Source organism: Lissotriton helveticus, chromosome 4_2 (assembly GCF_964261635.1).
Source record: "Lissotriton helveticus chromosome 4_2, aLisHel1.1, whole genome shotgun sequence".
Taxonomy (NCBI): Eukaryota; Metazoa; Chordata; class Amphibia; order Caudata; family Salamandridae; genus Lissotriton; species Lissotriton helveticus.
This window is the reverse complement of record NC_136064.1, coordinates 44,466,513-44,485,090: the sequence shown is the minus strand read 5'-3', so window position 1 is coordinate 44,485,090 and position 18,578 is coordinate 44,466,513.

The window sequence follows — 18,578 nt, the reverse complement described above, 5'->3', positions numbered from 1 at the left end:
GCTGCTAAAGAGGCGATAATGTTATCGCAGTTTTTTTTATAATAAGGCCCTAAATCTGCCCTTTTCTAGCAGAGTTTTTTTAGCAGAGGATTAGCACTGTGTCTTCCACTCCAAGCTGGAAAATCAGCAAAGCCTTTTATCATTTTTGCAGCAAAGTCTTTAAGCACAGGATGAGGTAGTGCTATCCACACCGAGGTGAATGAAGACAAAAGCCTTTTACCACTCCAGGCACAGAATTACAGCTTTGGATTAGTGAAATACCATTCAAGTCAACCTGGGATAATAAAAGCAACTGCTGACACATGTCTCGGTCTGCTTAGAGCTCGTCAGAGAAGTATAGGTTTGTCTTGATACAAGGGGGCACCCAGTATAGGTCAAAACACTCACAATCTTAGAATGCCTGGGCTCAGAATTATTGGTAGTTCCCAAGGCTCTGATAAATTTAAAAAAACACAATGAGTGGGCACATGACTTGGCAAGGCAGGAGCAATGTTGAACAAATACAAAACTGGCATCTATGAAACACATTTCACATAATGAAATGGTGTACGAGCGCATACCAAATAAGGAAGAGGCAGAGCAGACCATGAAAACATGGTTGCCTGCCCCAGTTGGAGCACTTCATCCCTCCTCTATCAGCAAACGCAGCACTAAAAGGAAATGACTGCCCAAATATAAGTCCAAAATGCGTGTGCTCCTATCTGTGGTCCTACAAACCACCTCTAAAGCATCATTAAGAAATGTAAGACATCAACCAAAAATAATAAGAGCACACTAATGTCGAAACTGAAAGAAATGTTTACAATAGACTTTAAAAATTCCCCAAAAATAACAGCCCTAGTCAACAATTATCTGCCAAATACTTTTAAAAGATGCAGAAAACCCATAATAAACAACCATTTAACAAACACAGACACAGCTAAAACACATACACATTCACGCAGAGACACATACCCAAACGTCTGCGCCCGTCCGCGCCTGGCCCGTGCCTAGGGCCAGAACCTCTGTGTCTCTAGCTTCAGAACATAGAAATGTGACATACTCAAGAGAAGAGCTTTGGAAATGGAACACAGGAGGCGGAACCTCCTGCTGCACGATAATCAATCCCCTAAAAGAGCTTAAGAACTGCGAGCACTGTTCGCTGCAGCTGAGCTTTAGGAAAGTTAAGTCGCTAACACCACAACAAAAACCATTTCACTCACCTACTAGCAAGGGCGTTAAAGCCATGTTAATCAATGCACGATGGCTAATAAAACATAACACAGAAATCGCAGGAAATGATTGAAAGCCATACGCTTCATCTGGCTTTCATACCAGAGACATGGGCAGATGCAGCGTCGGATCAGGACCTGGCATTAGCACTTCCTGCAGGATTTACCATCACTAGAGCTGATAGAACACTCAAGCGAGGGGGGGGCTAGCTATTATTGCTAGAGAAGAGCTGTTAGTGTCAGGATCTCCAGCAGTCAGCCCCCCGGAATGTGAAATGTTATCCTTCCAGATATTACTCAACAACAATTACACACTAAAAAGACTTCTTATATATCAACCACCAAAGGTACGGACCCCCCTTATGGACAGAATCAGTTCTTTCTTGGAAGCCAGTATAAATTACTCAGACTTCACAATTTTAGGAGATTTTAATCATCACCTAGAAAATGCAGCAAACCACAACACAACCACACTTATCGATGCCTTGCCGGGCTTCTCACAATGACAGATAGTTAAGCAAGAGACTCACGTTGCTAGACACACCCTGGACGGGTAAGTAAGTAAGTATTTTTATTAGCACAGTTAATTAAAACCAATGCAATACAAAAGCGGAATATAAAACAAAAATATAAAATGACATGTATTTTTAAAAACATAGCATGGACATTGCTGTTCTGTTCATACCGGTAATAAGGTGTATTGTCCTTCCATTTTTCACGCAAGGGATACTTTGGTAGTGGCAATAGTTTTTATTTTAAAAGCGGTTAAAAATCAGTCCTGGGCATTTTCTTTTTCACTGCCTTTATAAATTTTACCAGGCTGCAGCTCAGCTGGGGATCCTGGGATGAAAAACAGGTGAGAACTGCATTCCTTCATGTGCGTATCCCGTATCGGATAAAATGGCGCCACAGCAGGAGTTTCCGCTCGTCTAGCATTTTCTCGCACGAACATAGCAAGTGTAGCATATCCTCTTGTGTAACGCCACATAGCCTGCATAGCGTGCCTGCTTTCTCATTTAACCAATATGGAAAATGCTGAATGCAGGGTAGCAGACCTAACCAGTAACTTAGGAAGCACATTTTGGTGGTTTTGGCGTAACCTAAGCCGAGATAGTTCTGAGGAGCTATTGCCGTATACGAGTTTAGAATCATCCAAGCGTGCGTTCTTTTTGAGAAGTCAGCTTTGTCTTGAACCCACGACAGTTGTTTGATAGACTTCTTTACCAATTTTTTGAGCATTGTATGATTTATGGGGGTAGTCCAGAGCTGTTTCAACCCAGTGTTTAAAAGACTGTTTGCCAAATACTTGGCTGCTGGTGAGGTTGGATGCTGTTCTAGCTCCCTCCACAGATAGTTGTTCAATGTTCCTTGTGCAGATTTCCTCACTTTATCCCACGCGCAGATATAGGCCCCTTGTCCTGCCAGGAGCTGACATTGGATGCCAAACTCCAGCCTAATCTGCGACGGAGAGGTTCGTTTAGGGAGACTGAAGATGATTCTATTTGCAGCTGTAATCGTACTATCAAGTGTTGTTGCGTCTCTGCCTCGCTGCACCTCCCTCCCGTAGGTGATAGTTGGCAGCAATTTGGCGCGAATAACTTGTATCAGAAGTTTTAGAGAAGGGTCAGATAGTTTATTGTTGAGTGCTTTTAAAGAGATTGCCAGTGCCAGTTCTTTTCCTCTTATGCTTGATCTTTGCACACTGAATCGACCACCATCATCAATCTTTACGCCTAGGTATTTGTATGTCGACGTATCTTTAATGCGAGAGTTGTTCCAGAACCATGAAAGAGGTTTCTTTTTGCTTTTGCTGATCGTCATCGTCTGGGTTTTCTCAAGGTTTATTGTTAGATCGTTTGACTTGGAGTAGCTCTGTGTCGTATTCACAAGGTTTTGCAGCCCTACCTTGGTGTGACTTATTAGGACTATATCGTCCGCGTATAAGAGACATGGTAGGTGCAGCCCTCCTAATTTAGGTGCATGGGAGTTACAGTTGTTCAAGATTGGTACCAGATCACCTAGGTACAGGTTGAACAGCGTGGGGGCTAGGACGCAGCCCTGCTTGAGACCCTTGTTGGTCTGTATGCACCTCGACAGCAGTGAGCCGTCCCCCACCTTTATCTGTACCCAAGTCTCCGTATGCAGATTTATCAGCAAGTCCATCAGTGGTTTTGAGATCCCCCATCCATTTAGTTTTGACCATAAGATGTTCCGGCTGATGTGGTCCAAAGCAGCTTTATAATCTATGTAACAGAAGTGTTGGGGCATTTTTTTTGTTTCTGCCTTGTCTATTAGCATGCCCATAGTTAGGATGTTGGTTATAGTACCCACTGATTTGACAAAACCTGTCTGATTGACCGGTATTAAAGATTTCTTTATGGCCCATGCCTGTAGCTCCTCTTGCAATATGCCTGCGAAGTACTTCGCCTCAATATCAATTAGGGCTACTAGTCGGTAGTTTTGTGGGTGGAGGTAGGTGGTGTAGGGGAGATGATAGAACCCTTCCAGGAGCCTAGCAAGATGTTGAAGTTCCTGATCTCCAGGAAGAGGGGTTCGAGTGCTGCTGCCCAGCTATCCGCGTCTTGTTTGTAAAGGATTGGCGGGATCCCATTTGGTCTCAGGGCTACTTCCCTTCTGCCTTTTTTGATTTGGCGTTTGATGTTATGTTGCAGTTTTGGGGGATTGGTTAGTTCATGACTGGCTTTGATATTTATGTGCAGTTTCGTTGATGTTGCGTTGTCGGCTTTGTGGTCTGTTGTCGTTTTAATCTTTGATAGGTCCTGATTGTTGGGCAAATCTTCGTTGAAATGATTGCCAAGGAAGAATGCCCATGTTTCCTCTGTGATGTTAGATGAAACCCCGGTATTTGCTGTTCGTGTAAGGGAATTGATAGTTTTCCAGAACCTTGCACCGTCATTCTGTTTGATGTCTGAATTTAGTTTTGCCCACAAATTGTCCTCCATTGTTTTGTTTGCTTCCCATTTCAGCTTTTTTAGTGATGTTTTCAGTATTCTTAGATGGTTTTGTTTGACTTTTTCCTTGGGTTCCTGCTGTATTTCTCTCATTAGACGATAAATCAATGTTTTTTTTTCCTTAATTTTTTCTCTGTACTCTCGAGACAGGTTGTCCATTTTGCTGGGCTTTGCATGTGAATTGGGCTTCGAAGCATGGTTGGACAAGGTTTTTGTAAATTGTTCCCATTTCATGATTTCGTTTGGTCCAGTTCGCTCTGCAAAATGCTGTTTTGCCCTTTCTGTTAAGGGTTCACCCATCGCTGCCGAGTATTTAATTTTTTTTTAAATTGCCTGTATAGATCGACCCTTTTGGTGCATTTGAACGCTCTAGTATGGGTCTCGCAATGTCCAGACCAATTTCTTGAGGGCAGTGATCACTGTCTGTTTTTTTGCCTATTCGGAACGAGGTTATGTAGTGAAAGAGGGGTAATGAGATGAAGGTATAGTCGATTATACTGCTTGCTCTTGTTGAATGAAAAGTTGGAGCTGGCGGGCTATCACCTGCGAGCCTGCCGTTTAGGGCTCTAATATTGAAGTGTTCTAGTTCTTCAAGTGTCTGGGATCCTAATTTTGTTTGTTTAGGTGTTTGTAGCTTCCATAGGAGCGGTATATCCCATGTTGCGTTTTGAGCTATAGTTGCCTCTTCTTGTGATGTGCCCATAAGGTTGAGATTGAAATCCCCTGTAAGAACCAGGTTTGTTGTTGATATTCCCGTGATGCATTCCTCCAAGAAGTTGTATAATTCCTTTGCTGCTTTTTTTTTTCCTTTTGGGGTGGATATAGGCATTGATCAGGATGCAGTCAGTGTCGACTTTACCTAAACCCTCCGCTGCTAGCAGTAGCTTAACTGCCAGGGCTGCTGCTGAAGAGGGCCCGATTTCTTCTGCCGTTACAAAACTTGTGGTTGCTACATATGTTGCTAGACCGCCCTTCAGGTGCCCATAATTAGCTGTCCTTTCGGCGCTTGAGAAGAAGCGTAGGCACCCCTGGATATGTGGAGGTTCGGCGAGCCATGTTTCCTGTAAGGCCACTATGTCGAATGATCTTATATAGTCTATAAATTCTAGATCTAAGATTTTAGTGGCTAGGCCATTAATGTTCCATGAGCAAATGCACAGTTGGTCATGCTTGTACTCCCGTGGGTTTTGACCTGTTTGTCAATTGTTATTTTTTATGGTTCTCATAATCCATCTTTGATCTGGCAGCTCAGTCGGAGCTACCCTGTCGGCTCCTGTCCAACGAGTGTTTTCGATATGGTCATCTTTGCCTGTTCCACAAGGCCCTACCGCACCTCTGAGAACCGAGGTTCTGAGGCTGCTTGCGTTTTCCCTCAACTTCGGCTTCACTCCTGGAATTAGTATATCCGGGTATCCTGGCTTTATGTGAGGTTTTATCGTAATGCCCCAGGTTTTAAATACCTCTGCTTCAGATAGGATTTTCTGCGATGTTATTCCGGAGGCCCAAATCGCCTTTGTTGCTTCCCTGCCCGTACCTTCTTCATCTATGAATTCGACCGAAACCAGGTCTGAGCTTACCACGTCTGCCAGGGAGGGGATGTGGGATAGCAGTCGAAGAATGTTACCTCTGTTAAGTATGTCGTGTGTTCCTTTGGAGATGAAGTCTGGGTTAAACCATATAGCATCTGGAGTTTTCCCTTGATCATTTGTAGCCCAGCTTCCTTCGTAGGTGTTGGTTGATGGTTTCAGATCCGCACTTTGTATTGAACTTGCTTTTGCTTGATGTGCGTCGATATTGGTTGCCACGCCCAGAGCTTGATCGTGAGCGCGATGATCGCGGGCAAGAAATTCAGATTTTTTGTGGGTCTCCCCGTTCCGCAGTGGGCTGTGCCTACTGTCTGACAGTTTTACGGGTGCCAGGTCGGGTGTTGTATGATCTGTCCGTGTATGTATTGGCGCGGTTGCTTGGGTGATGGCGAATAGTTGGCTATCCGTCAGTCCTATGACATGACTTTGGTTAGAGAGCCCCAACTTATTCCCATCCCTTGTGTCCCTTGCACCCAAAGCCATTCCTTGTTTTATATTTTGCGTGGGATTGGAACTGGTCTTCCTGTTGTTTTTTGGTGCCTTTGGCAGGTCAAGATTGGTAGGGGTTGTGCTGTTCCCAGATGGCTGTTGACAAAAGGATTTGAGTTTGCTGTGAAGAGCAGGGGCTTCTTGTTCTTCGTATTTGGTGGTGGCTGGTTTTCCCAAGCACACACTTGTGTGTCCCCTTTTGTTGGAAGTTTGATTTGATGTTTTTTCTTCCCCTGGGGTTTTGGGTGTTCTTGTCTCTTCCCCAGATTGGGGAGTAGTTTGCTCCGCCGCAATAACTTGCCCAAAAAGTTGTGTAAATCCTTCACGTTTTGAGCAAAGTTTATATTTCCTGCCTTTGCGTTTTCTTGCTCGCCTCTGTTTGGCGTTCATTTTTAGATCTGTATTGTCTTCGTCCACAGTATCCGTGAGTATAGGGACCGTTGGTCCAATTTCGTTGGCCTCGATCCTTTTTGGTAGGTCATTCTTTTTAGGATGACATTGTGTGCCTGTGCCCGGCAGTTCAGTGTTTCTTGCGGTTTCTAATTCTACACCAGATGTTCCTATTTCAATAGCCTCTGTTTGTTTGGAGGGAGCAGTATTGGTGTCGTTTATTTTAAAATTTCCTTGTGTGTGCAAGCCCGACGTACAGCTTTGCTGAGCAGGTCTTTTGAGCTGTGTGCACAAGTCCGACAGTAATGTCGGAAGGGTAGATAATTTATCAACGATTGGGCCACATCCGCACCCACTGTTGGTGATCTTATTTGCGTCTTGAACATGATCAAATTTGCTTTGGAGAAGCGTGTTTAGTGTGCCCAGCTTCCCATCTATGGCAACCACAAACACGGCTAATGTATCTAAAAGCGTTAATTGAACATCATTTTCTCCGATTGGTAGTGAAGGGCTTCCACCAGGAGTTGTACTGTGTTTAGGAGGCTGGGGCAGGCGCTCTCCTGCCTGGTATGTTTTGGGGTTTCTTCTTGACTTTCTGGTGGACCCTTGCAGTTTTGTTCCCCCTCTAGTGTGCCTGCTTCCTCTGGATGTTCCTGGCGGCCGTCAGTTATCGTGGTCTGTATGTCTGAGGCCGTCCTACTTCTACTATGGTCCTGGGAATATGCAGCGATGAGGTCTTCCCATTCCTCCTTCCCCAGATAAGAGGATATTTCTATCACCTCTAAAGCTGGGCTCGCTTGCCTGTCTGTTTTATTTTGTATCTTCGCCGTCCACTTTTCTCCTTTCTCTTGTTCTATGCGGGAAGTGCCAAGGGTTGCCAGGGATAGATCCTTATTTTCTGCACCCTCCTTGTTATTGATTTCTCTGGGACAACCTGTAGCCTCAGGGCTTCTTTCTTTGATCATGCTATTGTTCTCGGCGTAGTCGCAGGTTTTATTGTTACTGTTGTCTAGTGTTCCTGATAGCATATCTTTTGCATTGTTTGGCCAATGTACTTGGATTAGATTGGCGTCTATAATCAATTTCCTTCCGGCTGTGGATCCTGCCGATGCAGCAGCTTCCCCTGACCGGCAATTTTCGCTCTGGGGAGTTGATGTTGTTTGAGGTGAGATTTTAGGGGAAACATCCTTTACAACGCAACTTTTACCACGCAGTGCCTTTACGAAGCAACTTTTATAATGCAATGCAATGCATTGCGCTGGGGGGCGCTCTAGGATAGGGAATACGTTTAATTTAATATCCAACACCTTCCCTAGTGACCACGGGGACTGGAGTTGGAATAGTAAATTAAACTATTCACTATCCATCACCCCAAAGCGCTATGCGTTGTAAAGGTTTGCGTTGTAAAAACCGCGTTGTGAAGGCATGCGATGTAAAAGCATGCGTTGTAATGTCATACATCCCCTCCTAGATATAGAGCTGGGGTTTGCATTGCTGTTATCATTAGCCTTTGAGGGCTGTGTGCCGCTGAAATGATAAGGCTTTGAGAGTTGAGATGGTTCGAGGGGTGATTGTAAACCCGATACTTCTTTGATCTTTGAAAATAAGGTATCCCCTGCATTTTTTAGGGAGCAGAACTTTGTATAGATTTTAGGTAGAAACGAGGTTTGGCAGGTTTTTGTCTTAATGCACCTTTCTGTTTTGGCCATATTGTGTGAGTTGTTTGAAGCGGATTTGTCCAATGATATGTCGATTAGAGAGCTCTGTGTCGTAAGCTTGAGTTTGGCTGGCGAAACCTCTTTAGTTTCCTCAAGCGGCTTTGCTGTTTGTTTGCGTTTTTTTTATTCCTCCTTTGCTCGTTGGGCCTCCTCGGACCCGTCCTGACCTCATTTTTGAGCCCGTCAGGCCCTGAGTTTGCAAGGTTTGGAGGATTGACCAGAGGATGGCAAGCGAAATTGAATGGACGGCGACCTTAATGCAAACTATTGGCGCTGTTAGCGCAGTTTCCCAGCTGTGATCCCTGTGGTCCCTGTGTGACTGGCAGTGCAGGCAGTCGCACGGTCACACAGAAGGTACGGCTGGGGTGGGGCTGATAAGTGGTCCTTGTAACTGTTTCCCTTGACACAACAATAGGCCCCCGTAGAGAGGAGAGGTACCTCAGCTTGCCTTCCGGGCTTGGGTGTCGCCACAAGGGTTTACAGATAGCCAATGGAGCTCAAAGTTTCCTCTAATGTATTAGTGTGTTAGTACTTTAATGGTCTCCGTCCCTTGGCTTGCAAGATTTCCAGCTCACCAGCCTGTCTGCTCTCTCCCCTTCTTCTCCCGCCCTGCCCTTCCCAGCTCACAAGCGCCGGGAGAACGCCAGGGGCCCCCCCGCCGCCAACACGTAGTGCTGCAGCAGTTGGAACAGGGCAGCAAGGCGGGCAGCGAGCAGGCAAGGCGGGCAAGTGGGTGGGAGCAGTAACAGCAGCCGTCAGGGGGTTAGCCGGTTAACAAGCGGTTAAAGCGGAATGATGGTGGAGACAAGATCCAGGTGTCAGCAGTGGATTCTGCGATAGGCTCTACAGTAAATTGAGCTCATCTCAGGCTGGCTGGCTGGTGGTGAAGGCGATGCAGGCGCTGAAGGTTGTTAGCTCTCAGCCCCTCTCAGGCCCCGCTCTCCACTGTTGTACTCCGTGGATGCTGTGCTGCGCGGCTCACTCCGCTGTAAGGCGAAAGTCAGAGGCGGGGTCATGGGCGAGCTTCTTTTCAACTCTGGCCGCAATGCCGCTTTACCGCTTTAATTCCCAGATTCCTAGCCCAGCCGCTTGTCTTCCCGCTTGTGCCGCAACCAGTGTCCGCGGATCGGGGAGATGGTTGGCAAGATGATTTTCAGCGGTTTTCAGCGGTTTCAGCGGTCTCGGCGGCAGCGGCGGGTGGCGGCTCGCGGATCAACTGACCAGCAGGCTCTCAGCTCTCGGCAACAGGCAAAACACGGAATGGAATCGGAATTTTTACCTCAAACACCATGATTAAAGTCTTGGAGGTGATTCCCGTTCCTTGGTCAGACCACAGAGTTATAGTGTACAACATAAAAACAAATTTGCAGCTATTAACACCAATAAATACACCTATCATAGTTACCTATCAAGACTGGGCCAAAATTAACACTCCTTACCTTCAAACCTCACTATTTGAAATTAAACAGAACTTGGCAGCAGATACGAACTACGCAGTTCATAGATTAACCACTTGGATCAAAACAGCAGTAGATGCTGCAGCCCCCAATAGGAGTCTCTTATCCAGAAGAAAAAAGCTGTCTGAACCTTGGTTCTCTGAGAAACTGAGAGCTCAAAAGCAAATTTGCAGAAGGACCGGAAAAAAGTGGAGGGCAAAATATGATCAGGTCATAAAAATCGAATATGCACAAACACTATCAGAAAACAAGAGACTGATCATTGAGGAAAAAAGTAAATATTTCACGTCGAAAATTTTGGAAGATAAGAATTCCAGCAGGGAACTGTGCACTACAGTAAAAAAAAACGAGGAAATGTCCCAGCCAATTCCAAGACAGCCAGTACCCCGGAATTTTGTAATACTAAGGGTCAGTTCTTTATAAATAAAGTTGAGACGGTATACCAACCTTCATAGATGGTAATCACTCCTCCCCTAAGACATCCACGCCAGGGCCGGATAGTCACACACCTGGCACTGGTTTCTCCCTTTCGGTTCCCTCGTGGGAACAGATCATGCAAGTGGTGAAAACAACCAAATCAGGAGCCCCGTCAGACCCCTGTCCTCCTAACGTCTTCCATCTGTTCCCTGAATTACTCAGTGAACAACTAAATTTAGTGTTCACAGAGATTATTCAGTCGGGCAGGTTTCCTGATGTTCGGAAGGCAGCCTCAGTCCTGCCTCTGCTAAAAAAACAATCTAGACCCCGAAGAACCTAGCAGTTACCAGCCAATTTCTAGAATCCCATTTTCGTCTAAGGTATTAAGGAAACTGCTTAATACACAGATTACTTCTTTCACCTCCGCAGGAGAACTCCTGGATCATTTTCAATATGGGTTCAGAGAGGGAAATGGAACTGAGACTGCTCTGATCATGGCAACAGAGGAACTCAGAAGATCACTGGACTCAGAAGTGAAGGCCGCCTTAATTTTGTTAGATGTAAATGTAAATGTAAATGTGTGGGACAGCTGCCCGTAAGCGTCCCGGAGCTGAAGACCGCTGGGGAACACGTCCTGGCTTTCCCTGTGAGATGGTCCCTTCTGGGTATCTCCAAGGGAATCCGCCCTGCATACAATGGGTTAATCTACTGCTTTTTATCGTTACTGTGTGGAAACATGTGCTCCACTGTCATTGATGTATCACTGGTTGATGTTGATGTTAAGCCTCAGTGTGAGACAAAGTTCCATCCATTCGAGGCAGCCTTATACTTTCAGTTGCACCAACGACTTTGCACATTGCAAACCCCATCCCCGGTTCCATCACCAACAAAGGTGATTCTTTACTATTAATACTGTTCGACCTCCCTTTGGCCTTTGAAATCGTTGATCATCAGACTCTGAGAAACACTATGGATTCACATCTGGAACTTTCAGATATTTTTTGTTAATGCATCTCCTGATTTCTTGCACCAAAACCATCTTTTGAAGACTGACACCTCAAGATCACGGAAGTACCAGTCACCTGTAAAATGTTCCATTCATTCATCCTCTTCACCCCCATCTTTAACCTTAATATAGAACAGCAGGTAACTTTCTTTCTGAACAATGTCATCAAAGGACTTAAATATGCATATGGTATACAACTCCACATGACATTCTTAAGGAACAACAGCTTCTTCAACATACTCAAGACCTGCCTTGCTTTCATAGAGAATTAGATGTCAAGGGGCAAGCTGACATGAAACCTATCAAGGCACATGTATTCTTCTTCACAACCAGTAACAAAAAATCCCAGGTAGATTCACACATCAGTTGTCAATTCATTGCTTGGTAAATCTGGAGTAATGCAAGGCAGTAATAATACTTTTATTTGATTTGTAAAAAAATCATAAAAGGGTGGAGCTTACCACCATGCGATCATTATTTACATCTTAAAAACAGCGCAAAATCAGCTTCAAGAAAGAAAAGAAGATAACATCTTAAAATTACACAGGCTTTTCAAAAAGTGGTCTAGGGGGAAAATTAAGTTTGGGAGGGAATGTAAGTTGGATCGGGGTACACTTTTATGACACAAATTGGAATACTAAGGAAAGGAAGCAATAAAGTCTGTTGGGAAAATGAACATTGGTCCATCGCCGGCTTTGGCCAGACCTGTTATCCTGAGTCCTCTTCGGTTATTGCCTTGTTTCCCAGTTCTTGAGCAGCATGCTCCAGGAATTTTATGGTATTGCAGGATAATTTTATCCAAGACCCACTGAGGCATATGATGACGGCCGCCCTGCAGGTTCTCACCTGAGCGTCTCTTAAGAGTGGTAGCAGGAGCGCTTTCCTTAGGTTCTGGAGTGCTGGGCATATACATATTAAGTGCAGGATTGACTCTGCGCCGTTGTCACAAAGGCGACAGACGGAGGTTGGCCACGACCGTAGCCATTTGGGGGTGAGATCTTTGCTCACGAAGCAGCCCAGCCTTAACAGGCTTAATTTCCTTTTGTAGTAGTCCCTGAAGCAGTCTTGCAAATATGGATGGGGTTTCAAGTGGATGTATGATGACAAAACGATCCAGGTGTGGCTTTTTTCCAGCCACTGCAGCTTTATCCATTAGTAGTGATGCTTGTTTAATTGCCTTGTTGGTTCGCAGTTTGAAAGCAGTGTAGGTCATGGGTACAAGCCAGAGTTCTTCCAGTACTAATGATTGATGCTTTTGCCTGAGGGACTTATATGTGGAATTGGGGAGTCCTGCCTGTTTTTCCACTTCCAGCCAGCACAGATGAGCCAGGGAGTGATCTTCTGCGTCGCTCATTCGCCAGTAGTATTTGACAAGGGCTCCTTGTCTTGCCGGGAGCTGGTTTGTGAGACCGTATTCCAAACGTATTTGGGCTTGCGAAATGTAACGCGGGATTGAAAAAAGGTTTTTAAACAGTCTGGATTGGGCGAGGTTTAGCGCTGTGGAGTCCCGGGTTGCCATCATCTCAAAGCCGTATGTAAGCGATGGCAAGAATTTAGCAGCTACGATCTTTAAAATGTGGGCAGTGGAATTTCCACATAGATATTTTTGTACTGTTTTGAAGGCAAATTGGAGTTGTTTAACTTTTGATTTCCCCTGTTCCAAGTGCTGTTTATACTTTAGTTGGTGGTCCAGTAAGATGCCCAAGTATTTATATTGGTCTACCTGAGTTAGTGTGGTGGAGTTTATCTTCCAGACAAATTTTTGTCTTTTCTTGCGAGAGCCGGAGAAACATAGGACGTTTGTTTTTTTTAGATTTATTTTCAGTTGTGCATTCGAGAGGTACGACGCGAGCTTGGAGATCATACGTTGTAGGCCGAGAGGAGTTTGTGACAGGGGCACAATGTCGTCTGTGTATTGTAGACTCATTATGGGTGAATTACCCAATTTTGGTGGGTCCCCCTGTATAGAGCGTAGATCACTTTCCAGGTTCGCAGTGTAAATGTTAAAAAGACTGGGGGCCAATACGCAGCCTTGTTTTAAGCCATTGAGTGTACGGAATTTCTTTGTCAAGCATCGGCAGTCTCCTTTTTTCAATTGGACCCAGGTCTGTGAATAAAGCTCTATGATTGCTCCCATTAGCTTTGGCGGCGCTCCCCAGGCTTTCATTTTGGCCCAGAGTTTGGATCTGGGCACTTTATCAAAGGCCGCTTTTAGGTCCAAGAAACCCGTGTACAGCGAGTTGGAGTTGTCAATTGCCCTTTTTGCTAGTAGGGTTATCGCAGATAAGTTGGTGAGGGTGCCCGTTCCTGGGCGAAAGCCTGTTTGAGTCAAGGGGATTAGCCCTATACTGCTAACCCAAGCCTCCAGTTCTACCAGTAAGTTTGACGCATAGATCTTGGCCTCGACATCTATTAAGGCTATTAGCCTATAGTTGTTAGGGTCAGAGCGAGACCCAGATTGATGTATTAGATGTAAAATACTGCCCCTCCATGATTCGGGGATGTTCCCGGTCTTTAGACTATGACAAAATAAGGAGAGTAATTGACTTGCCCAAAACGTAGGATCTTTCTTAAATAGGGCGTTGGAGAGACCGTTTGGTCCAGGCGCTCCGTCTGCTCTCAATGATTTTATGGTGTTAGAGACCAGCGTTAATGTAATCAGGTTGGTGTCTCCTGTGTGCTTTATTATTGATGGTTCGCGGGTAGCTTTGAGGTCGGAGGGCTTTGAGACTGTCGTTGTTCTCAGGCTTGACAGGGCACACTCTGGGAGAGGGGCAACTTTATTATCTGATGATGTATCGTGTGTGAAGTTATATAATAAATCGATGTGGCTACACCAAAGCTGGTCAGTCATATCTGAGTTGAACTGCCGATGTTTACTGTTGAGTATGAAGTTTATTTTTGCCCAAAAGGCTTTTGAGATCTGTAGCTTGCTAGCGTGGAGTATGGTGCACGCTAGTTTTTCCCTGTGCATTCTCTTGGCCAAATTGGTCTCTCTTTTAAGCTCTTTTTTTAAGGATTCAATTGTTTTCAGAGTTTGTTGTGAGAAGTGAGGATCCTTTTTGCGTTCAGCCCTGAGAAATGCATTTATTTGCCTTTTTAGTTGTCGCAGCTTTGGGATGTACCCGTTCCCTCCTCTGTTTCTAAAGGCTTTTTGTCCTCTGTGGTTCGATTGAAATTTCTTGTTTATGTCCACTACAAAGGACTCCCAAGTCTTTGTTATGTCCGTTGATGTGTCAGATGGTGAAAGCAATGCGTGGATGACGCCATTAGGTTGGCGATGTTTTCTTCATTCCAATTTAGCCATTGTAGGTTAAAGATTTGGGTGTTCAAGGATAGAGGCAGCGCTTGCTCCGACTTTTTTGGTTGGGTTGTCAAGGTGAAGGTCTGTGGAAAATGATCACTTTCGCCACGTTCCTGAATATGGAAGTCTCTTATGTAAAGGAATAGGTCGGGGTCGGCCAGAGTATAGTCTATGGTTGATCCTGAATTCTTAGAGACCCTCGTTAGTGCAGCCGGTGTATCCAGGTCACCCCTTCCATTTAAGGTGTACAAATGGAGGGCTTCCAGCTCCGTAGCACATTTCCTTCCTGTTGCACTTTGTCTGCAATGATTGCCCTGCCGTGGGACAATGTGGGTGGGGAGGGTTCCCTCCTGGCGTTGAATTAGATTCATGTTAAAATCTCCAGTTATAAGCATATTTTCGCTTGGGTAGGTGGACTTTAGCATGTTGATTGCGGTGACTAGTTGTTTTATCCTCTTCCCTTTGTGTTTTCCGCCGGGGTGCATATAGAGGTTCACGATCAGAAGGCCCATGTTTGGGGAAATTTCAATTTTAATGCATTGCAAAGGCAGCACTGCCATGCATTAGTCTGTGCTGGTAAGGCGTTGCATGGTTGGAGAGTGGGCGTTTCCGTGCACCATTTGCTTCCTTTTTCTAAGTGTTCTGCATTCTGCAGCACACTAAGAAAGAGGAAACCGCCTCTAAAGATTATTTATGTGCAGGAAGGTGTCCCTTTTTGCATGGAAACAATCTTGCCTGGAATGCAGGCACCCTTGCACAATGGCGCAAGGGTGTCTGCTTTGGAGCTCGGCCGCACTGAGTGCGCCAGTGCACAGAGAGAAGGAATGCACCTTACAGTAAATATGGCACATTCCTGCCGCTTTCTCCATTTGAGGCAGCACAGCAAGTTGTCTTGCTGTGTTGAGTTGCGTCAAATAATGATAAATCTGGCCTGAGGGGTAGTCTGCGTGGGACTTTCACTCTTACTCAGACCTTCCCTTATCCAATCGCCCTTTTCATGGGCCTGTTTGTGTACAAAGCTTGATGAACTAACTACCCCAGATAGGCAAATCCACTCATGTTTATATGATCTCTGCAATTATAAACCTGTAGTGTTGGTATTTGGTTTACATAATTACTGAAAATCATGTACATTTCTTTCATGTTAAAAAGAGCTTCAGTAAAAATATAACAATACACATGAATAATTCCTTAGTAAAAGCAATTAAAAAAACAGTGATGTGTTAAGATCAAATATTTCAAGCAAAAGTCAGTAATAGGCGTACTGTTTCCCCCAGCCTTCAAAATTCTCAATTTCAGCCCGTCTACCTCTGTTTTGGCCCACATGTGCGAAAAGGGGGTTAGTAAATCAGATTTCTCCTCAGTGGCTGGTCAGGCATTATGAGCTATGAAGGGTTTCTCCACCAAAGACAGTCTCTTGTGATTGTCAAGCAGACAGCAGTACTAGTGCAGCCTTCATAAACTTCACAAAGCAGGCAGCCAATTGTACAGATTTCCTTCTCAAACACACCTCTATGGCTCCTCGGCAGGTCCAGATATTCAAAATGCGCCAAACTAGTTGAAGTCAAATCTTCCTTAGTGGGATCAACTCCTCGCAGATACATAAGCACATGGGTCAATGATTCATCTCCCTTGGCACAAAGGCGGCATTGCCTGTCCTTCTCCTCCAGGTTCCTCCGCCCATACCAATAGGACTTCAAGGGATTAAACTGAAGAGCAGGCCCATTAACTCATGTTTCATGGTGAGGTCAAGAGGCAGGGAATCCTAGTCCGAGTCGGGAGGAACATGGCGGCAGCAGGCTAGCTGTCGCGGCACTCCGAGCTCCGAGCCCCAGCAGAGTGTGATCCAGCAGCTATGGTTTACAGGTCTAACGCATTTTCGTAAAATGGTGCATTCATACCGACTTATTTGAAGAAACTTTCTTGTGGGGCTTTTCGAGGCGCGGAGCGCTTTTGGTGGCTTTCTCTTCTTCACGTTGCCTCCCTTCGTCTTTTGTAGCGCTCAGGGGGCGGCGCGCCCGGTCTGATGTGCTTTGTGTCTGGGGATGTGGTGCGGGCTGACCTGGCGGTTCTTCGTGTTGGCGTCCCGGGGGCTTTGCGGAGGGAGATGCCGGGAGGCGTGTGGTTGTGGTGCCGGGCCGCCCTGATGCTCCGCCGTGGTAGGCGATTGCGGAGCCTCTGCAGAGACTCCCATGTTGGTATTACCAGCTCCACTACATCCAACAAGGCTATAGTGCCGACGGCTGTGACTGCAGTGAAATTGGCAGAGTCAGAGGAGGCAGCAGAAGAAGCGACAGTGCCTGCAGTGTCTAGAGCGCCAGAGGGGATTTCTGGAGACGCAGTTCCAGCGCTGGAACAGGAGGTGAAGGGGAGAGAGGAAGGGGGGCAGCCAGTTGGGGGTCAAGCTGCAGCAGTAGCTTCTTCGACCCCCTTCACTGCGGTACTTTCCATATCTAAAGGAGCACAGTGTAAAGGTGCCAATAGAGCGACATTTAGCCGCAAGAAGAAGGGGAGGAAAGGGACTATCAGCGACCCAGATCTCCCAGGCACTTTCCGAGCAGGAGCAAGGGGTCCCTCCACAGTGTTTCTCTGCTATATCAGGGGCCATCCATTGAGTAAACCATCCTCATATATTACAACTGAGGTTAAGGCCAAACGTTCACACAGGGGAACTAAGGCAATCAAACCAGTACCTACTACTGGTTCTAGGATTACGCCCTCACTACGCTCTTTTTTTAAAGTTGTTCCCCAGGTATTGGATTTGGTCCAAGACCACTCTCCCCCTGTGTATGACTTCTCCCCCTCTATCTTGGTTACCCCTGGCCCTTTAGGCACTCCTACACAGCTACGTCTTCCAGAAGCTTTCAGTGCTACACGCCCGCTAGGTCCTTTTTCAACCTCTCAATCGTTTCCTGCAGTGGACGTCCTAGATACTTCATCGATCACTGCACCAGCCATCTTTTCAACTTTAAATATGGAGGGGCCTTGCCGTTCCCCCAGGGCTTGGGGGAGAGTGTAGCATCTTGCCATAATGAACAAGATAACAATGTTATGTCTCCTCTATCATTGACTGGGCAAAGCGCCTCTAATGAAGAGGCCATATTGGTCCCTCCACTTAAAGAGGTCGAAGAAGTTGGTCGTACACCTTCTAGCAGTAAACAGGGTCCTTCTAACCCACTAGTTGTTGATCCTATCTCCGACTCATGTTCCAGGGGGAGTACATAAAGAGACCAAGCAGGTCATGGAGGGGAAACTCTTGAGAAGCAGTTAAATTTAGACTGTTCTCTACAAACAACCTCTGACGTCCCGCCCGCTACAGAAGATATGCCAGTAGCCAGTGATCATAGTTACCCAATCTCTGATCCATCTTCTAGTATTTCAATGGCTTCCCTGCAGCTTATGTTTACTACCTTGTCAGCTGATATTAAAAGAGGGTTTGAAGAGTCTGCATCGATCCAGAGAGAGATCAGAAATAACTGTGAGTCACTTGACAGTAAAATTGATGGTCTCACTGCGAGAACGGAAGCTCTGGAAGAGACTGTTGGTGGGTTATCCCTGCATCTAGACAATGCCAAGGAGGACATATCGAAACTCAAGAAGGACGACCTGACACTAGCGGAAAGGTTGGAAACATTGGAAAATAATGCTAGGCGCTGTAACATCAGAATCCTGAACGTGCCAGAAGGAAGCGAGGGTTTGGATGTTAAAGGCTTTATCATTCCGCTTTTAAAACAGTCCCTCAACCTTGACTTGCCTGAAGATGAGCTAGCTAAAGATATCCAAAGGATACATAGAGACCCTTTTAGGCGCAATCTCCAAAGAACTAAGCGTACAAAGATTTTGGTGAACTTTCATACTTACGCTCTAAAAGAGCAGATCCTTAACTTGGCTCTAAGGCAAAAAATTTAACAGGCAAAGGGTTTACCTTCCAGATAAGATCCGACCTATGTAGGACTACCCTGGAAAAGCAGTGGGAGCTGGGAAGGAGGATGGAGGCATTCCGGGGGTTGGGCACGACGGTTCAAATG